The sequence below is a fragment of the Lactuca virosa genome, chromosome 3 (genome assembly GCF_052849685.1).
Source record: "Lactuca virosa cultivar CGN04683 chromosome 3, Lactuca_virosa_CGN04683_v6, whole genome shotgun sequence".
Taxonomy (NCBI): domain Eukaryota; kingdom Viridiplantae; phylum Streptophyta; class Magnoliopsida; order Asterales; family Asteraceae; genus Lactuca; species Lactuca virosa.
Window position 1 is genome coordinate 361675432 of NC_136428.1, and position 23447 is coordinate 361698878.

The window sequence follows — 23447 nt, forward strand, 5'->3', positions numbered from 1 at the left end:
TGTTTTAATGGAGTCCATAACTAGTTCTTAAGTTATGGATAACCAAAAGTCACATTTATAAATAACCATTAAAAGAACACATAGGTTACAAAAAATGAAGAGTCTTCATTTTTAATAACCATTAACTCATAAGTTATGAGAAATGAAAAGTTTTGAAAGTTTACAAAACTTGCCCTCAAGTTTTGGAACATGTAAAGTCATATTAAAAACTTTAGTTCCAATCCCTCGAATTTTAAAAGTTAAAATTCAACCCTTATACTTTATAATATTATAAGTTTAATAATATTTATATATGTATAAGATCAAGTCGTCTTACCGCTAGTACGCCTCATTCACGAAGCCGGTCTATAAGGGGGGTATAAGGTTGTTGCCTATAAAATGGCAACTTAATGGGTGTCCACTCTCACCCACCGCTTCCTTGATCGGTGGAGGGTCGTTAGCCGAACGGGTAGGACAAGGACTTATAAATTCTCATTAAAAGTATAATGATAATACTAAAGTAACTGAACTTTATTGAATTCCCAATCTTAGTTATTTTAGGAAAATGTAAATAAGGTGCTAATCCATGAAATTACACTTTACACTTTGTTTAAGTCGTTAGTGGAGCGTGTGTGGTTAACCGACACACTAACTTGAACTTAACAAGGTAGGTAAATGGTGACTTAATGTTTATCATAGTATCGATGGAGCGTGTGTGGTTAACCGGCACATCGATTGAGGGGTAATACATTAAGGGTACCAAGTAATTTGCATGGTTACTTCACACCTTGTTTTGTGATCCTCGGCATCCCAGTCACAAAACTTGAAGGGCACACTCGAGATTGAAACATGCCATTGAAGAAAGTTCAATGAATCTCAAAGAATCTAGGAGTTTCTAAACCAATTAAAACCTAATTAAATATTTCGTTTTTCATGGTGGAAATTGGTGAATCGTCATTCACCTACCTTCAAATATCTTATAGCTTAGATTACGGCATCCCTCTTCTAAGTTATAAAATATTGTGTTGGGTCCTAGCCTTAATATTACATTTGGGTGTTTTGTTAAGGACTATCTCTATATCTAATCTAATCTATTCCCTCTTCTTTTCAGATGTCTTCCAGTAACAATGCTTCTGGCTCAAACCCTACTAGCTCCTTCTTTCTCATGAATCTTTGTGGGAGAGTCATCTTTGATGGGTCCAACTTTACAGATTGGATCAGAAACATCAGGATGGTCACTCGGTATGAGAACAAAGAATATGTTCTCGACAAGGAGCTGAAGGTACCCGAGCCAACTGCTACTCCTGAAGAGCTTGCTGAATATGAGGTACATGAAAGAGATGCTACAAAAGTGGCATGCATCATGATGGCCACCATGACAGCCGAGCTCCAAAAGTCCTATGAGGACTATTATCCTTTTGAGATGCACCAGGACTTGATGGACCGCTACCATCAAAGTGCTCGTCAAGAGCGATATGAAATAATCTCCTCCATGATAACAACCCGAATGAAGGATGGTGAACCCATCACGGGCCACATGCAGAAAATGTAAAGGTATGTGGACCGTTTACTGAAGCTGAATGTGAACTTCCCTGAGGAGTTAGCAATAGAAATCATTTTGCACTCCTTGCCATCGTGTTATGATCAATTCCGCATGACATATCACATGAACAAGGAATAAGTCACCCTCAGCAAACTTCAAGGACTCTTGAAGACCGCCGAAAGTGGTCTAAAGGGTAAGTCGGTTGTTACTACTCCTACTCCTACTCCAACTGCGGCCAATGTCTTGGCAATCGGGCATGGCAAAGGGAAGAAGAGAAAGAACCCTTCTAAGGGTACCAAGGATAAAACCCTTGAAGGCTCCTCTTCAAGCAAAACCAAGAAAGGTTTTGTCACTCCTTCTGCTAACCCTAATGAGGCTGAATGCTTCTATTTCCATGAAAAGTCGCACTGGAAGCAAAACTGCCCAAAGTACCAGCAAGATTTGAAGGATGGGAAAGTAAAACCCAACCATGCAGGGACCAAAAAGAAGTGAGAATATGGAACAGGGAAAGATAAACTTGATCATGGGAAACAGGAAAGCTTCACCTGTCACCAAGATAGGAGTTTATTCCTTAGTGCTAAATAGTGGGTTTACATTAGATTTGAATAAATGTTATTATTCGCCAGAAATGGCAAGAAATGTTATTTCCTTTCATGCATTGTATAAATAAGGTTTTACCTTTTATTTTGATAATAATAATGGTAGTATTGATGCTTTCTTTAATAATGTTCTTTATTTTAAAGCATTACCTTGTGATGGCGTGTATGAAACTGTATCTGTTGTAGATAATCTAGGAAATAATGTATTGTGTATTAACTCTTCCACTAGCTTAGATAAAGCATCCTTATGGCATTGTCGCCTTGGACATGTAAGCAAGAAACGCATAGGCCAACTCCAAAAGGATGGAGTCTTGGAGTCATTTGACCTAAAGTCAGATGATAGTTGTGAATCTTGTTTGCTTGGTAAAATGACAAAGTCACCTTTTACTGGCACTTGTGCTAGGGGTGAAGGTTTGTTGGACCTCATACACACGGATGTGTGTGGACCCTTCAGAACCGCCACAAGAGATGCTAAATCGGTTCTATGTGACTTTTACTGATGATTTTAGTAGATATGGATATGTCTACCTAATCAAGCATAAGTCAGAAACCTTTGAGAAATTCAAAGAGTTTAAGCAAGAAGTGGAGGATCAGTTGGGCAGGAACATTAAGATGCTTCGATCCGATCGTGGTGGTGAGTATCTTAGTACTGAGTTCCTTGACTATCTTAAGGAATGTGGGATTGTCTCACAATTGACACCTCCTAGGACACCACAGTTGAATGGTGTAGCTGAGAGGCACAATCGGACCTTGTTGGACATGGTTCGTTCCATGATGAGTCGAGCTTCGCTTCCAATCTCATTTTGGGGGTATGCCTTAGAGACTGCCGCCCATATCCTTAATCTAGTCCCTACAAAGAAGGTTGCCAAAACACCTCACGAGGTGTGGACTGGAAAAGTTCCCAATCTAGACCACATCAAGATTTGGGGTTGCGAGGCTTTCATGAGACGGGACACTCACGATAAGCTCGAACCCCTGAGCGAAAGGTGTATTTTCATCGGCTACCCACAGAAATCCTTTGGTCACATCTTCTACAGACCCAGTGATAATGTGGTCTTTGTATCAAGAAGAGGATTCTTTCGAGAGAGAGAGAGAGAGAGAATTCATGAGCCAAGGAGACAGTGGGAGGCAAATGGACCTTGAGGAAATTCAAGAGTCAAGTGGTGAAGGAACCTCAAACCCTAGCCCTCAACCTGAGGAGGAAACTCCTGTTGAGCCGACTGAAGAATCTATACCTCTGAGGCGTTCCACCAGAGTTAGGAATGCACCTGAGCATTATTATGGTTTTCATATTACTGCAGAAGGTGAGACACTTATCAGTGATAACACACTGGTAAATCTGGATGAGCCTAACAGCTACACGGAAGCCATGGCAGGCCCTGAGGCTGCTAAATGGAAAGAGGCTATGGATAGCGAGATACAGTCCATGTATGACAATCAAGTTTGGAACTTGGTTGACAATGTACCTGATCGTAAGATAGTTGGGTGCAAATGGATCTTCAAGAAGAAGACCGACATGGATGGTAATGTACACACTTATAAGGCACGACTGGTTGCAAAGGGTTATTCTCAAACTCCGGGAGTTGATTATGATGACACATTTTCACCAGTGGCCAAGATTAAGTCTATTAGGGTTCTGTTAGCCATTGCTGCATTTCATGATTATGAAATATGGCAAATGGATGTCAAAACCGCTTTCCTTAATGGAAAGTTGGCTGAAGATGTTTACATGGTTCAGCCAGAGGGTTGTGTCAGTACAGAGTACCCCAGTAGAGTGTGTAAGCTCGAGAAATCCATTTATGGATTAAAACAGGCACCTCGCAGATGGAATCTTTGCATTGATGAGAAAGTCAAAGAATTTGGCTTTTCAAGGAGTGAAGATGAATCTTGTGTCTATATCAAGGCTAGTGGGAGTATAGTCAGCTTTTTAGTACTGTATGTGAATGACATACTACTCATAGAAAATGACATCCCAACCCTGCAGGAAGTAAAGTCCTGGCTTGGGAAGTGTTTCGCTATGAAGGACGTTGGAGAAGCTGCCTATATCCTAGGGATAAGGATTTTGAGAAACAGGAGTAAAAGACTAATTGGACTTAGTCAAAGCACCTATGTGGACAAAGTGTTGAAAAGGTTCAACATGCATAACTCCAATAAAGGAGAGTTACCCATCCAGAGTAACGCCAGATTGAGTAAGACACAAAGCCCTAGTACTGAGGCTGAGATAGCAGAAATGAGTCGAATACCTTATGCTTCAGCTGTAGGATCGATCATGTATGCTATGACGTGTGCTCGACCTGATGTAGCCTTTGCTTTGAGCATGGTTAGCAGGTATCAGGGGAACCCTGGCAAGGCACACTGGACTGCGGTAAAGAATATCCTCAAGTACCTACGGAGGACTAAGGACTGGGTCCTTACCCTCGGTGGCAGTGAGGACTTGAGAGTTATAGGGTACAGTGATGCTAGCTTTCAGACTGACAGGGATAATTTCCGCTCTCATTCGGGCTGGGTCTTTACTCTAAACGGAGGGGCAATTACTTGGAAAAGTTCCAAGCAGGAGATAGTGGCTGATTCCACTTGTGAATCAGAGTATATAGCAGCAAGCGAGGCAGCAAAGGAGGCTATATGGCTAAAGAACTTCATCAGAGACCTTGGAGTTGTACCAGCTATAAAGGAGCCAATGGAGATTTTCTGTGACAGCAATAGTGCGGTTGCCTTAGCCAAGGAACCAAGAGATCATGGGAGATCCAGACACATTGACAGAAAATGTCACTTCATCAGACATCGAATAGAAGAAGTAATCCTCGTGGCAAAGAGGGTATCATCGGATGAGAACCCAGCAGATCCCCTCACGAAGGGACTGACTCGGGCTAAGCATCTCCAGCATGCTCGGAGCATAGGCTGAAGGATGATATTAGTTTTAGTAGTTAGATAATCTTGAAATTTGTAAAATGTAATTGACATTTGATGATAAATAAAAGCTGTTATTTATGAGTAAAGTGTTGCTATCTCTTGTCAATCGTTTACTATTATTTCTTTTTGCATGTTTTGACTTCCAGAATAATTATGTTATGGTTTATATCATATTATTCAAACTCTCCACAGTCGGTCATATGTTGGAAGTAGATATGAATCAAGACTGTCATGGGTTGGCTTGTAGAGGTCTAAGATGTTAGACAAAGCGGGGCTACAGCACTCATGAGTGCTCATAAGTTCTGAGTATTGGATTCAACCCACGCTCACTTGTATCACTTCATGTAATTTATCTCAAGTGATCGTGAGACGGTAATATCATATAAGTCTTCAAACCTAGAGATATGATTTGTTGCCTATGAGTTGGTTATGCATTGATTGCACGAAAACGCATTGGTAACTCGATGTTATAAACCGTGCCTTTGTGTGTAGTTCAACAAGTAGTAGAGCAAACATATGAGTCGAAGTTTATCTGTTCCTTCTAGGATTAGAAGCGATATCTGGGCCCCTCGATGATTTTGTTTTGACCTATGTACCAGGCCCGGTCAGAACTAAATTGATGTGTTCAGTTAAGTTCTATGTCAAACAAATCGGAAATCGGGAAACAAATGTTGGACAATAAGCAAGACCATGTTCCATGTATTTGTCCGGCTGATATCTAGAACAGAGGATTATATGATCACTTATCTAAAATGGCGCTTCATAGTTCAACGGAGTTTTAAGAGCTACGATTGCTGATCGGTTCCTGAAGTCATACTTGCAACTATAGTTATTAGACTTATCCAAGTGGGAGACTGTTGGAGATAGTGTCTAAGTCCATAAATATATTTGGTATGTACTTGACCCGACCCGGCATGATCCATTTGGGCTGCACTTCACCCGAACAATTTACGGATAATCTTTTGAGAATAGTATAAGTTATGATTTATTAATATATTATAAGTTCTAATATATTAATATAAAATCATATTATTTAATTAGTGTTGATCTATAATTAATTTAGAATTAATTTAGAGATCAAAAGTATGACTAATTAAATATGGGCTCTTGTATTTATATAGTGTGGGCTAATGCTTATTTGGAATGGGCCAGGCTTGCATGGAAAGTCCATGGATACTCCATGGAGCTTTAACCCATGGATCTCATGGAAATGAAAAGACATGGGTATTAGGGTTTACATGGATGTAACCCTAATCCACCACACTATATAAAGGAGGCTTTGGTTCTTGAAATTGCACTAGTTGATGTGTGTAAACTAAGAGGGCCGATTTCAAGAAGTTTGTGACTATTCTCTCAAGTTTCCAAGTTTGTGTTGATTTGTGATTTCCATTTGAGGCATCCACACTATTGGTGCTAGGATCTAAAACTCCAAGCAAGCAACTACAACTACAAGGTAAGTAATTCTACTAGCTTTATTTGATTCAAGTTCCCCATGCCATGCTAGATAGGATAAAAACCTTGGAAAAATAATTATTTGCATGTATCATAGTCAAACATAGATCCAAGGTTTCTAGGGTTGCATGTACACCATAGGAGTGTTAGAATGCTCAAAACCCATCAGCCAAGGCAGCACCGAATGTGGTTGCTGGTACGTTTCTAGTGAACCCCTTGCCTGCTTTGGTTTTGTTCGACTCGGGGGCGAGTCGGTCTTTTGTATCTCAGACTTTTATTAGGGAGTTCAGAGTGCCAGTAGGCAAGCTGGAGTGTCCGTTGCAAGTTTCTATCGCCAACGAACACGAGGTTTCTGCTTCTTCAGTTTATCGAGGGTGTGACTTGGAGATTTTCGGGGTGTCCTTTCAGATAGATTTGATTCTGATCCCCATGGGGGAGGTGTGCGTGATTGTAGGCATGGATTGGCTCAGTAGGTTCGGTGCTATGAATGATTGCGAGGGTCAGCGAGTGGTAGTTCGAACCCCAAGTGGGGGAGAACTGATTGTATATGGCGAGGGCACCAGAGTGGGATCAGGGTTTTACTCAGCTGCCAGGGCTCGGCAGTACATTCAGCACGGGTGTGTGGGTTATCTAGTGTATGTGGTGGATACACAAGTCAGGGATCAGATTTCGGTTTCCGATGTATCGGTGGTCAGGGAGTTTGCAGATGTGTTTCCGGTGGAGTTGTCAGGGATACCTCCGGAGAGGCAGGTCGAGTTCAGGATCGACCTGGTGCCAGGTGCGGCCCCTATCGCTAAGGCGTCGTACCGATTGGCACCACCAGAGATGCAGGAGCTGTCGTCGCAGCTACAGGAACTGTTGGGCAAGAAGTTCATTCGACCTAGCAGTTCTCCATGGGGAGCGCCGATTCTTTTTGTCCGGAAGAAGGACGGTTCGCACCGGATGTGCATTGATTACCGGGAGTTGAATAAGTTAACAGTGAATAACCGTTACCCACTCCCGAGGATAGAAGATCTCTTCGATCAGTTGCAGGGTGCATCTTGGTTTTCCAAGATAGACTTGAGGTCTGGGTATCATGAGGTACGGGTCAGAGAGGAGGACGTAGAGAAGACCGCGTTCCGAACTCGTTATGGACATTTCGAGTTCGTGGTGATGCCGTTTGGGCTCACCAACGCCCTAGCAGTGTTTATGGACCTGATGAATCGGGTTTGCAGGCCGATTCTCGATCGTTCGGTTATTGTGTTCATAGACGATATCTTGGTGTATTCCAAGACCCGAGAGCAGCATTAGGAGCATCTGTGAGAGCTGTTGGGAGTTCTGAGACGAGAACGGTTGTACGCTAAGTTCTCGAAGTGTGAGTTTTGGTTACGAGAGGTCCAGTTCCTCGGACATCTCGTTAACCAGGAGGGGATTTTGGTCGATCTGGCCAAAATCGAGGCGGTTATGCAGTGGGAGATTCCGAAATCTCCCTCAGATATTAGGAGTTTTCTGGGATTAGCAGGGTACTACCGGAGGTTCATACGGGATTTCTCCAAGATTGCAGTACCCCTCACTCGTCTGACGAGGAAGGGGGTGGATTTACGGTGGGGCCCCGAGCAGCAGAGAGCGTTTGAAACCCTCCGTCAGCGTTTGTGTGAGGCACCAGTCTTGACTCTTCCGGAAGGAGTCGAGGATTTTGTAGTGTTCTGTGATGCATCCATCACAGGTTTAGGGGCGGTCCTCCTGCAGATAGGACGAGTGATAGCCTACGCATCGCGGCAGCTGAAGCCGCATTAGACGAGATACCCTACGCATGACTTGGAGCTGGGGGCGGTGGTGTTCGCCCTCAAGATATAGAGACATTACCTCTATGGGGTCCACTGTACCATTTACACGGATCACAAGAGCTTGAGAGATATCATGGATCAGCCGAACCTGAACATGAGGCAGCGTAGGTGGCTGGATGTAGTCAAGGACTACGATTGCGAGATCCTTTACCACCCTGGTAAAGCGAATATGGTTGCGGATGCTTTGAGCCGCAAGTCAGCTGGGTCTTCCACCCCCGCGGTATGTATGAGGATAGCGGTGGATTCTCCGCTTGTGAGTTTGAGCTAATGGTGGCCGTGCATGAAGCGAGAAATCGCTTGGTACGTCGAGAGGTGCTTGACCTGTAGGATGGTCAAGGCCGAGCATCAGAAGCCGCATGGCAAGCTGCAGCCCCTGGAGATACCCATGTGGAAATGGGAACAGATCACGATGGATTTTATTACCAAGTTACCGACGACGGCGAAGGGGTTTGATGCTATATGGGTCATCGTGGATCGATTGACCAAGAGTGCCCATTTCTTGGCCATACGGGAGAGCTCATCGGCCGAGAAATTGGCCGAAGTATACGTTCGCGAGATCGTGTCTCGCCATGGGGTTCCCGTTTCCATTGTCTCTGATCGGGATGTCAGGTTTACCTCCCGCTTCTGGCAAAAGTTTCACGAGGAGCTGGGCACGCGGTTGCACTTCAGCACGATATTCCACCCGCAGACAGACGGCCAGAGCGAGCGGACTATTCAGACCCTCGAGGACATGTTGAGGGCGTGTGTCATTGATTTCGGTGGGAGTTGGGATTCTCACCTACCGCTTGCGGAGTTCGCCTACAACAACAGCTATCATTCTAGCCTTGGCCCCCCGCCATTCGAGCTGTTGTACGGGCGGAGGTGTCGCACCCCGGTTTGTTGGGGTGAGGTTGGTCACAGGGTGATGGGTCGAACGGAGGTGGTCTTGCAGACTACCGAGAAGATTCAGCAGATTAGGCAGCGACTGCAGACCGCTCAGAGTCGGTAGAAGAGTTACGCCAACCGGCGCCGCTCCGAGTTGGAGTTTCAGGTCGGTGACATGGTACTCCTGAAGGTCTCGCCCTGGAAGGGTGTGATCCGCTTCAGGAAGAGGGGAAAATTGGGTCCCCGTTATATTGGGCCGTTCAGGATCATTGCCAGGGTTGGCAAGGTAGCTTACAGGCTAGAGCTGCCGGAGGAGCTTAGTCGGATACACAACACTTTCCACGTTTCGCAGCTGCGAAAGTGCATTATGGATCAAGAGGAGGTGGTGCCGCTGGATGATATTCAGGTTGATGATCGCCTGAATTACGTAGAGAGACCTGTGGCCATACTGGAGAAAAAGATGAAGATTCTGAGGAATAAGGAGATACCTTTGGTGAAGGTACAGTGGGAGCATCGGAGGGGGTCCGCGTGGAGGTGGGAGACGGAGGCTGAAATGCGGGAGCATTACCCGGAGTTATTCGCTGCAGCAGACTTCGAGGACGAAGTCTAGTTCAAGTGGGGGAGAATTTTAACACCCCGATCCTACGGTATTGATTTAATGTGTGAGTTTCTTGATTTCAAGGGCTACTCGACGAGTTGATTGCCCTACTCGTCGAGTAGCAGCGGTTTGGTCCACGTATTTTAATGACCTACTCGCCGAGTCCAAGAAGGGACTCGACGAGAAGGAGCTGGCAGATGAAACCCTAAATCTCAGGGTTTTGCACCCTATTTAAAGGATCATTGGCCTCCCCCAGCCTCCCCTTTACTGCTTCTTGTCCCTCTCAAACCCTAATCGAGTGTGTGTGTGCCATTTGTGTATTTTTGAGCTTGGAAGAGGATTTTGTGGAGAAGGGAGTTTGGAGAGAAAGTATTCAGAAGACAGGAGCTTGTGGGATCTGAAATCTACCTTTTGGGCATCTTCTGGAAGGTATAAATCGTTACCCTGACCTCATTTCATTCTAGATCCCCTCTTTGGACAAATCCTAGGGTTTTCATGGTATGAATGGAAGCTATTCTTGTGTGTAAGCTAAGATCTGAAGTTGTAACTTCAGAACTGAGCTCCCTTGGGCTTCTTAGTCCATAAAGTTTCCAGCTTGTGCAAGGATGAGACTCTCCCAAGGTGTAAAGCTCCATTGGAAGCATAGATTGGTCATTTAGGGCCTTTAGAGCCTTGCATGTGCGTAAAGTTTGCAACTTTACGTGATAAACGTGCCTTAGAAGCTTGGATCTGTAATCTGGAACCTTGCCATGGCTTAAAAAGCGTCTGCATGGATAAAGGTCTGCAAGGACTCGGCGAGTTGGATGAACAACTCGGCGAGCCCGTTGAAGATGGTCATGAACTCGACGAGTTGGATGAACAACTCGGCGAGTCCGTTGAAGATTGCCTTGAACTCGGCGAGTCGTTCGAAGACTCGGCTGGGGTTTTTCCCAATTCTTGGGCACGTATGAACTCGGCGAGTTAAAGGGGAACTCGACGAGCCAATCAAGGATTTCACGACTTCTCGAGTTCAGGAAGGACTCGATGAGTCGGTGAACTGCACTCGACGAGTCGAGTCAACATGGACTGTTGACTTTGACTGTGGACTTTGACTTGGACCAAGGGTTGACCAGTTGACTTCTGAGGGTATTCTGGTAATTTGGAGATTTATGAAAAAAGGTTTTATGGTAACTATAGGTGGTGGAGCTCGTGTTGGTGATCCGGGAGTTGAGCTTTCTAATTTCAGACGACAGTCGCAAGGTGAGTTATCCTCACTATATCAACAGGGTCTAAGGCACCAAGGCCGGCCCTTATGGATTTGTATTTGGATTATTGCACAACATGTGCATTGTTCCGCATCCTGTTAGTTAGGATGGTGATATGCTTATGCTTAGTGATCGGGTTCGGTTGATATCCTAGTTACAGGATTATGCTATGATATGACCTGGGTAGGTCGGTGTCTTGGTTTAGGACGTTGCTATGCTATTTGATCTGTTAGATCGGTTTGTCTGTTATTATGATAGCCTATGAATGTACATGCACATGTTGTTTGATTTGCGTGTCGGGTTGAGGCGGTCCTGCTTTGTGCTGAAGACCAACATACCCAGGGCGGTCGGGATAGACTACAAAACCCAAGAGGGTATGATAGTCAGGCCGAAGGCCTGGCGAGCGGTCCGGATAGACTGAAGGCCCCGCAAGGCGGTCCAGACGTGCCGAAGGCTCGGAGAGCGGTCCAGATAGACTGAAGACCTGCGAGGCGATCCAGTCAGGCTGAAGGCTCATTATACTTGCTGTTTGGTTGTATGTTTATTTGGCATGGTTATGTGGTTGGTATTTTGGGGGATAGCTCACTAAGCTTTCAGGCTTACAATTACAGTTTATTGTTTCAGGTACATCAGGGGATCGCGGCAAGGCGAAGGCATGATCGTACAACTCCTCATATTATGTTTATGTTTCTGGGAATACTCTGATAAATAATATTTTGAAAACAAGGTTGTAATGTTTTGATGAACTTGACATGTTTTAAAAGTTTAAATTTGTTTGAAAATTTTGGGTGTTACATACACGAACAATATAGTTTTAAATAGATAAAACCCCTTTCTGTTTTCCTTTTTAAAGTAGTATCTCCTGTAAACTTTAAGTGATGTTAACTCCCTATGTGAGTCGCTATAACCATACTACAACCGGATGACCTGGTACAACGTTTTTTAGACGTTAAAATTTGTTATGACTTTTGTCACCCGTAGACCTGCAGGTCCCGCTGTAGCTAGCAGCAAGGTGTGGGGTGTCAATCCCAATATATATCTATACACAATTATCACGCTCTCCCTACAAGAGACTCTAGTTATAACTTGCAGGAATTTTAACCCGTACTCTAAGAGTACATTTAGAGAATTGTCTCACAACTTACGTTAACGAGTTTACGTGTAGCATGCTTAGAATGCATAACTATGCTTCTTATGTTTTATCTTGTATGTTTGTAATGTGAAAGGACTCTTACAATTTAGGAAGTAAATTTCTGTTATTTAACCATAACTTAACAGAAAACATGTGTAAATTATAAAGTCATCAAAGACAAACACTTTGCTCAACATGTTACAAAGTGTTATGAAAATTGTAAGCTGTGAACTAGTTTTTAACCTTTCTGTACTGCTTTAGAAAAATCATAGAAAAATCATACGAAGTCGAAAACTAAATCCGTATACTTTGAGAGTTTAGAAAATGTGTCTAGTTTATCCATAGTTTTTAGTATGATTTTTAGAAGTGTCTAACTTATGTGAAAATGTTCATATTCACAGACTGGTCCGAATTCGTTTCGGAAATGATAGACAGTTTTATAAAATTCACCATAAATTGTAGAAAAATCGTATGGAGGTGTGCAAGTAATCATTAGAAAGGTATAAACCTGAAATACTTGCATATGAAACGGTTTTGAAATATATTAAGTTTAAGTTGGTCAAAACAGTCCGTGAATAGGACTTAACTTTTCTGTGAAAAGCTGAAATATGAGTTTGAGTTATATTAAGGTGTTTTAACTTGTATTCCCCCCCCCCCCCTAAAACTTGAAGAAAAAATGAAAATGTAGGGGTATGAAATCACCTTGAGTGATTTCCGTAGATGTTTGCTGAAGAGAAAGGGTTTCTAAGTCAAGAACACTTGATAGAAGCTTGGAGAGTTGAAGATCTAAGAACAATTATGGTGACATTGGTTATGAGAGATTCATAAGTTGAGTGGAGTGAAGAATGTTCAATGTAGGATGAGAATACTTACTGAATGAGGGTGAGAAGTTCAAAGGCAGCCTTGGAGTCTCGAGTTCTTAGAGAGGGAAATGAGAGAGAAGTGTTTGTTTCTTGGTGAGAGTGTGAGTAAAGTGGAAGGAGAGATGGGAGTTTCCAACTTTTGATCAAGTTACCAGCTGGAGGAGAGATGTGAGAGTACCAATAGTTGACTAGGTAGGGGTGAATAGTGACCGAGGGTTGTCCTAAGTGGGTATGGGGGATAGCTTGTGTCACACTCTAAGGGAAATCAACACTCTAACACAATATCTCACCCAATAGATATTGTCCTTGGTTTACGATCATTTCCCAAAATATGGTTTAAAATATGATAATATAGGGTCTTATATATAAAAATATAAGTTTGGAGTGTTTAAAGTTTTAAAAATAAAAGTCTGAGGAAATTTCCGGAGCAAAAATCACTTAAAAACACTAAAAAGTCCGAAATTGGTAAAAATCCGGAATGAAGGAGTGAAATCCGGAGTCACGGCAGAATTTCCGGAGCTCCTTTAAGCATTCTGAAGCTAATACCAAATTTCCGGAGGAGAGGATTAGGCTGCGAGGGTCCGAAGCGGGTAAACAGGGAATTCCGGAGGTGCTGGGCGAGGTCCGAAGCTTTCTTCTCGGATCCGAGGTCAGGAGCGAAATTCGTCCGGTTCAGCTTGGAGGTCTGATCCGCCCCACATGTTCCGGAGTCAGTAGGAGGTTCCGAAGCAGGAGGATAGTCCGGACTAAGGGGGTTCCGGACCAAGGGGTTCCGGACTAAGAGGGTTCCGGACCAAAAGGGTTCCGGACCAAAAGGGTCCTTTTGGGCTATTTTCGACTGAGGAAGGTACATAGAGAGATTTGGGAGAGATTTCACATACTTAGAGAGATTTGGGAGAGATTTCACATACTTAGAGAGATTTGGGAGAGATTTCACATATTTGGAGAGATTTCTCATACTTAGAGAGATTTGGGAGAGATTTCACACACTTGGAGAGATGGGAGAGATTTCACATACTTGGAGAGATTTGAGAGAGATTTCACATACTTGGAGAGATTTCTCATACTTAGAGAGATTTGGGAGAGATTTCACATACTTGGAGAGATTTTGGAGAGATTTCACATACTTGGAGAGATTTAAGAGAGATTTCACATACTTGGAGAGATTTGGGAGAGATTTGGATATAATGGGATAGATTTAGAGAGACTTTGTCGGGGGCCTTTATTAATGTTTTTCTTTGCCGAACAAAGGTCGTAGGCTTAGTTACAATCCATTTTGAGTGTTATACGCCCCCGAATGGTACGTAATAGTGTTTTATAGAGTTATTACTTCCCTCAAACTGATTAGGGTTTAGGATTTTGAACATTTTAAACTTTCAAGTGTTACTTTGCATTAAAATTTAGAGTTACACATTAGTAAACCTAAGGTAATCCCTAACATATTAGCACTAGTTGAGTTGACCAGTTTGACTTGTTGACTTTCTTGACTTTGACTTGACCAGAAAGTGACGGTTGTCACAGAAACCAAAACTAAAAATAATTTTAAAATAAAAAATAAAATGAAAAATCCGAAATTTTTTTTTTAATTATTATTTTCGTCACTTTAATTACCTAAAAAAAATACCGTTTTTTTTAAATACGTGAAATATTCTAATAGAATATTACGCTGTAAATAATCTAATATGATTTTTAGAGTGTTACAATATATTCTACTACATTTGTCAGATATATAAAATATTCTAATATTCTACTAAAATATGTAAAAAAAAGGTATTTTTTTTTATTTTTTTTGGTATTTTTTTTTGAAAATATAAATGACGAAAATAATGTTTGAAATTTTTTTTTTTCGAAAATTTTCAGTTATTTTGCATTTTAAAAATGTTTTTTTTATGTATAAAATGAGTGGCTAGGATTGCGTCTCACAGTCTCACAAAATTAGGCCGTCTCACATTAACCTAACCCTATATATATATATATATATATATATATATATATATATATATATATATATATATATATATAGGCATAGGTTATTCTATTCAAAGTAATTATTGTGTTATTGTATGCATAAATGTGGGCCAATTAAATTTACTTATTTTAAGAAAGTGATTAATATATATTATTGAATTAAATATAATTGAAAATATCATGTTACTTAATTACAAGGGTAAATTAGTCAATTAATATAGATTTAATAAAGGAAAATTGCATTTTTTAAGGGATCATAGATTCTATTAATTTTAAAAATCCGATTTTACATATTATAATTTTTTTTAATTCGGACATTCTGACAGAATATGTTTATGAGTATATTCAAAAATAAAAATATTCTTGAACCATAAATAATAAAAATATTCTTGAACCTATTTCTTGATCATGAATTTAAAAACTTCTTGTAGAATAACAAATCCTTGAACAATCAATTGAAGAATAAAAACAAAAAATACATTATTTCTTATGGAATACGGGTAACAATTGTTAAGAATTACATCAAAATCTAACAACGACTAATACATTCTAAAAGAATAATGTGGTACGTTTCAATTTTGTGGTCCTTTCTTCAAGCATCAACTTCTATGATTCCAACAGAATTAGAATTCGTGATTCCATTCCAACAGAATTGGAATTCGTGATTCCATTCCAATAGAATTGGAATCTCACCAATATCAACCATTGAATCATCTACAAAAACAAACTTGATACCTTTTCAGAATTCAACCTTGTCAAGATCTTGCACTGTCCACATAAATGAAGTGTTAAATCAAAAAGAATGAAACAAATTAAAGAAACTAGAGATGAATGAAGAAACAAATTCAAGTTACCAAGAGTTCAAGAAACTAGAGATGAATGAAGGGTTGTAGTCTTGTTGCAGTTGCAATGTATGAAAACAAGAACTTGAACAAAAATCAAAATCTTGGAACTTCAACTGTATGTATGGTAAAGCTTTCAACTTATGAGAAATTGAATTAATCTTAATGGATTCATGAAAAAACGGTCATGTTATCTTACAGATTATCATGTAGATACTGATCTGAAATGTGGAAAATATAAGTGTGAAGTAATTAAAATAAAACAGTAACAGAGACGAATGTCACGAAGCTGACAAAAACCTACGTGATTTTCCACTTTCACGATCATAAATCACCCTTGCATCGACCACTTTCCCATGTTCATTAAACGCCTGCTCCAGACGTTCACTATCCACCTGCCATGTTAGGTTACCCACGTAGATCTTGAAAGAAGTCCCCACGACTTGTTTTTCTGGTTGTGAACCTCTTGGTGCAGCCTTATTTACAGTAAGAGCTCTTCCACTCAAATCCTGTTTTTGTTCATAACAATATTACAGATTAATGTGAATATGTACTGATTAAGATGGATAGATGGAGAAGAAGATTAAGTTTACATAGCCATTGAATTTCTCCACAGCTTTCTCAGCTTCTTCTACTGTGCTCATTGTCACAAACCCAAATCCTCTACTTTGTTCTGTATCCCTGTTGTATATAACCTAAAACCAGACATCAAATCGGCCATTGTAAACACACGATGCAACATACGAAATTAATTAAGAAATTACTGAAAAGTCAATCGATTAATACCTCGGCGATATCTACTACTCCGGCAGAATTGAAGAGATTAGCCAATTTCTCGCTGTCAAAATCGTAGGGTAAGTTACCGACAAAAAGCTTTGCCTCTTTAGGTGGTTCTGAATACTGCTTCCTCTTCTTCTTCTTCGTTAGTTGCATCTTCTTCATGTACTGGTTCAGTTTCTTGTGTCAATTGCTGTGAAGAATCTGAGGTGTTGGTCACGAATTGGAGTGACCAATCGAGAAATCGGGATTTTGATCTTGGCTCTGGGTAGAAGTCAATTGGAAAATTGAAACCCTAAAATTATCATCTATAAATATACGTGATTAATATCATATTATCATAATTATAGGATATTATTCGTGGAAACTAATTATCAAATTACCTATTTACCCTTATTTATTAATTTAATTATTTATTTTTATTTTAAAATTTGATTGGCCCACATTTATGCATACAATAACACAATAATTACTTTAAACAAATGAACCCAGCTCTCTATCTCTCTCTCTCTCTCTCTCTCTATATATATATATATATATATATATATATATATATATATATATTACGTTATAGTAAAACTATTAAAAATATTGAATTTTTATTAATTCTGTCAATATCATCGTCAAAATCGGCGTTGAATTTATAATAAAAAAGTTTATGCTAAAAATGTCCGAGCTTTTAATTTTTGAACACAGAATGACGCCTTTGTAGCATAATTATATTATATACATATTAATTCTCATTGAATTGGTGAACATAAATGTTTTGGAATTTTGAATTTCGCCACAAATTAAATACATATTAATTTTCATGGAGTTCGTGAACAGGAATGTTTTGGAATTTCGAATTTCGCCACAAATTTCTGCCGACTTAAGAGAATTGCCACGCCATATTGTTTCATATTTTTTATGCTTTTTGATTATGGTCACAACTTTTTTCCGGTTTAACACAAACTGCTCATTTTTTTGAATTTTACATTTACCTCCCTTCACATCTTCTTTACTCTCTTCTTTTAACAATCGAGGGTGTATTCCGTTATTTTTTTCCCTTACTATACATGTGTCGGATATTAACTTCCTCACTCATCGTCGTGAGTTGATCGAATTGGTGAACATTAATGTTTTGGAATTTCGAATTTCACCGCAAATTACATACATATTAATTTTCATGGAGTTGGTGAACAGGAATGTTTTGGAATTTCGAATTTCGAAACAAATTTCTGCCGACTTAAGAGAATTGTCACGCCATATTCTTTCATATTTTTTATGCTTTTTGATTTTGGTGACAACTTTTTTCCGGTTTAACACAAAATGCTCATTTTTTTTTTTTGAATTTTACGTTTACCTCCCTTCACATCTTCTTTACTCTCTTCTTTTAACAATCGAGGGTGTGTTCCGTTATTTTTTCCTTTACTATACATGTGTCGGATATTAACTTCCTCACTCATCGTCGTGAGTTGATCGAATTGGTGAACAGGAATGCTTTGGAATTTCGAATTTCACCGCAAATTACATACATATTAATTTTCATGGAGTTGGTGAACAGGAATGTTTTGGAATTTCGAATTTCGCCACAAATTTCTGCACAAATTTCTGCCGACTTAAGAGAATTGCCACGCCATATTCTTTCATATTTTTTTATGCTTTTTTATTGTGGTCACAACTTTTTTCCGGTTTAACACAAACTGCTCATTTTTTTTGAATTTTACGTTTACCTCCCTTCACATCTTCTTTACTCTCTTCTTTTAACAATCGAGGGTGTGTTCCGTTATTTTTTCCCTTACTATACACGTGTCGGATATTAACTTCCTCACTCATCGTCGTGAGTTGATCGAATTGGTGAACAGGAATGTTTTGGAATTTCGAATTTCGAATTTCGCCGCAAATTACATACATATTAATTTTCATGGAGTTCGTGAACATGAATGTTTTGGAATTTCGAATTTTGCCACAAATTTCTGCCGACTTAAGAGAATTGCCACGACATATTCTTTCATATTTTTTATGCTTTTTGATTTTGGTCACAACTTTTTTCCGGTTTAACACAAACTGCTCATTTTTTTTGAATTTTACGTTTACCTCCCTTCACATCTTCTTTACTCTCTTCTTTTAACAATCGAGGGTGTGTTCCGTTATTTTTTCCCTTACTATACACGTGTCGGATATTAACTTCCTCACTCATCGTTGTGAGTTGATCGAATTGGTGAACATGAATGTTTTGGAATTTCGAATTTCGCCACAAATTTCTGCCGACTTAAGAGAATTGCCACGCCATATTCTTTCATATTTTTTATGCTTTTTGATTTTGGTCACAACTTTTTTCCGGTTTAACACAAACTGCTCATTTTTTTTTGAATTTTACGTTTACCTCCCTTCACATCTTCTTTACTCTCTTCTTTTAACAATCGAGGGTGTGTTCCGTTATTTTTTCCCTTACTATACACGTGTCGGATATTAACTTCCTCACTCATCGTCGTGAGTTGATCGAATTGGTGAACAGGAATGTTTTGGAATTTCGAATTTCGCCACAAATTACATACATATTAATTTTCATGGAGTTGGTGAACAGGAATGTTTTGGAATTTCGAATTTCGCCACAAATTTCTGCCCACTTAAGAGAATTTCCACGCCATATTCTTTCATATTTTTTATGCTTTTTGATTGTGGTCACAACTTTTTTCCGGTTTAACACAAACTGCTCATTTTTTTGAATTTTACGTTTACCTCCCTTCACATCTTCTTTACTCTCTTCTTTTAACAATCGAGTATGTTCCGTTATTTTTTCCCTTACTATACATGTGTCGGATATTAACTTCCTCACTCATCGTCGTGAGTTGATCGAATTGGTGAACATGAATGTTTTGGAATTTCGAATTTCGCCGCAAATTACATACATATTAATTTTCATGGAGTTGGTGAACAGGAATGTTTTGGAATTTCGAATTTCGCCACAAATTTCTGCCGACTTAAGATTGCCACGCCATATTCTTTCATATTTTTTATGCCTTTTGATTTTGGTCACAACTTTTTTCCGGTTTAACACAAACTGCTCATTTTTTTTGAATTTTACGTTTACCTCCCTTCACATCTTCTTTTCTCTCTTCTTTTAACAATCGAGGGTGTGTTCCGTTATTTTTTCCCTTACTATACACGTGTCGGATATTAAGTTCCTCACTCATCGTCGTGAGTTGATCGAATTGGTGAACATGAATGTTTTGGAATTTCGAATTTCGCCGCAAATTACATACATATTAATTTTCATGGAGTTGGTGAACAGGAATGTTTTGGAATTTCGAATTTCGCCACAAATTTCTGCCGACTTAAGAGAATTGCCACGCCATATTCTTTCATATTTTTTATACTTTTTGATTTTGGTCACAACTTTTTTCCGGTTTAACACAAACTGCTCATTTTTTTTGAATTCTACGTTTACCTCCCTTCACATCTTCTTTACTCTCTTCTTTTAACAATCGAGGGTGTGTTCCGTTATATTTTCCCTTACTATACACGTGTCGGATATTAACTTCCTCACTCATCGTCGTGAGTTGATCGAATTGGTGAACAGGAATGTTTTGGAATTTCGAATTTCGCCGCAAATTACATACATATTAATTTTCATGGAGTTGGTGAACTGGAATGTTTTGGAATTTCGAATTTCGCCACAAATTTCTGCCGACTTAAGAGAATTGCCACGCCATATTCTTTCATATTTTTTATGCTTTTTGATTTTGGTCACAACTTTTTTCCGGTTTAACACAAACTTCTCATTTTTTTGAATTTTACGTTTACCTCCCTTCACATCTTCTTTACTCTCTTCTTTTAACAATCGAGGGTGTGTTCCGTTATTTTTTCCCTTACTATACACGTGTCGGATATTAACTTCCTCACTCATCGTTGTGAGTTGATCGAATTGGTGAACATGAATGTTTTGGAATTTCGAATTTCGCCGCAAATTACATACATATTAATTTTCATGGAGTTGGTGAACAGGAATGTTTTGGAATTTCGAATTTCGCCACAAATTTCTGCCGACTTAAGATTGCCACGCCATATTCTTTCATATTTTTTATGCCTTTTGATTTTGGTCACAACTTTTTTCCGGTTTAACACAAACTGCTCATTTTTTTTGAATTTTACGTTTACCTCCCTTCACATCTTCTTTACTCTCTTCTTTTAACACTCGAGGGTGTGTTCCGTTATTTTTTCCCTTACTATACACGTGTCGGATATTAAGTTCCTCACTCATCGTCGTGAGTTGATCCAATTGGTGAACATGAATGTTTTGGAATTTCGAATTTCGCCGCAAATTACATACATATTAATTTTCATGGAGTTGGTGAACAGGAATGTTTTGGAATTTCGAATTTCCCAACAAATTTCTGCCGACTTAAGAGAATTGCCACGCCATATTCTTTCATATTTTTTATACTTTTTGATTTTGGTCACAACTTTTTTCCGGTTTAACACAAACTGCTCATTTTTTTTGAATTCTACGTTTACCTCCCTTCACATCTTCTTTACTCTCTTCTTTTAACAATCGAGGATGTGTTCCGTTATTTTTTCCCTTACTATACACGTGTCGGATATTAACTTCCTCACTCATCGTCGTGAGTTGATCGAATTGGTGAACAGGAATGTTTTGGAATTTCGAATTTCGCCGCAAATTACATACATATTAATTTTCATGGAGTTGGTGAACAGGAATGTTTTGGAATTTCGAATTTCGCCACAAATTTCTGCCGACTTAAGAGAATTGCCACGCCATATTCTTTCATATTTTTTATGCTTTTTGATTTTGGTCACAACTTTTTTCCGGTTTAACACAAACTGCTCATTTTTTTTAATTTTACGTTTACCTCCCTTCACATCTTCTTTACTCTCTTCTTTTAACAATCGAGGGTGTGTTCCGTTAGTTTTTCCCTTACTATACACGTGTCGAATATTAACTTACTCACTCATCGACGTGAGTTGATCGAATTGGTGAACAGGAATGTTTTGGAATTTCGAATTTTGCCGCAAATTACATACATATTAATTTTCATGAAGTTGGTGAACAGGAATGTTTTGGAATTTCGAATTTCGCCACAATTTTCTGCCGACTTAAGAGAATTGCCACGCCATATTCTTTCATATTTTTTATGCTTTTTGATTTTGGCCACAACTTTTTTCCTGTTTAACACAAACTGCTCATTTTTTTTGAATTTTACGTTTACCTCCCTTCACATCTTCTTTACTCTCTTTTTTTAACAATCGAGGGTGTGTTCCGTTATTTTTTCCCTTACTATACACGTGTCGGATATTAACTTCCTCACTCATCGTCGTGAGTTGATCGAATTGGTGAACATGAATGTTTTGGAATTTCGAATTTCGCCGCAAATTACATACATATTAATTTTCATGGAGTTGGTGAACAGGAATGTTTTGGAATTTCGAATTTCGCCACAAATTTCTGCCGACTTAAGAGAATTGTCACGCCATATTCTTTCATATTTTTTATGCTTTTTGATTTTGGTCACAACTTTTTTCCGGTTTAACACAAACTGCTCATTTTTTTTGAATTTTACGTTTACCTCCCTTCACATCTTCTTTACTCTCTTCTTTTAACAATCGAGGGTGTGTTCCGTTATTTTTTCCCTTACTATACACGTGTCGGATATTAACTTCCTCACTCATCGTCGTGAGTTGATCGAATTGGTGAACATGAATATTTTGGAATTTCGAATTTCGCCGCAAATTACATACATATTAATTTTCATGGAGTTGGTGAACAGGAATGTTTTGGAATTTCGAATTTCGCCACAAATTTCTGCCGACTTAAGAGAATTGCCACGCCATATTCTTTCATATTTTTTATGCTTTTTGATTTTGGTCACAACTTTTTTCCGGTTTAACACAAACTTCTCATTTTTTTGAATTTTATGTTTACCTCCCTTCACATCTTCTTTACTCTCTTCTTTTAACAATCGAGGGTGTATTCTGTTATTTTTTCCCTTACTATACACGTGTCGGATATTAACTTCCTCACTCATCGTCGTGAGTTGATCGAATTGGTGAACATGAATGTTTTGGAATTTCGAATTTCGCCGCAAATTACATACATATTAATTTTCATTGAGTTGGTGAACAGGAATGTTTTGGAATTTCGAATTTCACCACAAATTTCTGCCGACTTAAGAGAATTGCCACGCCATATTCTTTCATATTTTTTATGCTTTTTGATTTTGGTCACAACTTTTTTCCGGTTTAACACAAACTGCTCATTTTTTTTTAATTTTACGTTTACCTCCCTTCACATCTTCTTTACTCTCTTCTTTTAACAATCGAGGGTGTGTTCCGTTAGTTTTTCCCTTACTATACACGTGTCGAATATTAACTTACTCACTCATCGTCGTGAGTTGATCGAATTGGTGAACAGGAATGTTTTGGAATTTCGAATTTTGCCGCAAATTACATACATATTAATTTTCATGGAGTTGGTGAACAGGAATGTTTTGGAATTTCGAATTTCGCCACTATTTTCTACCCACTTAAGAGAATTGTCACGCCATATTCTTTCATATTTTTTATGCTTTTTGATTTTGGCCACAACTTTTTTCCTGTTTAACACAAACTGCTCATTTTTTTTTGAATTTTACGTTTACCTCCCTTCACATCTTCTTTACTCTCTTTTTTTAACAATCGAGGGTGTGTTCCGTTATTTTTTTCCCTTACTATACACGTGTCGGATATTACCTTCCTCACTCATCGTTGTGAGTTGATCGAATTGGTGAACATGAATGTTTTGGAATTTCGAATTTCGCCGCAAATTACATACATATTAATTTTCATGGAGTTGGTGAACAGGAATGTT

General features: G+C 39.2%; 1 pseudogene; it reads right to left on the minus strand.

Moving 5' to 3' along the window:
• Positions 1 to 16101: 16101 nt before the first annotated feature.
• LOC145164906 (RNA-binding protein CP31B, chloroplastic-like) lies at positions 16102 to 17312 on the minus strand (annotated as a pseudogene).
• Between the last annotated feature and the right edge of the window lie 6135 nt (positions 17313 to 23447).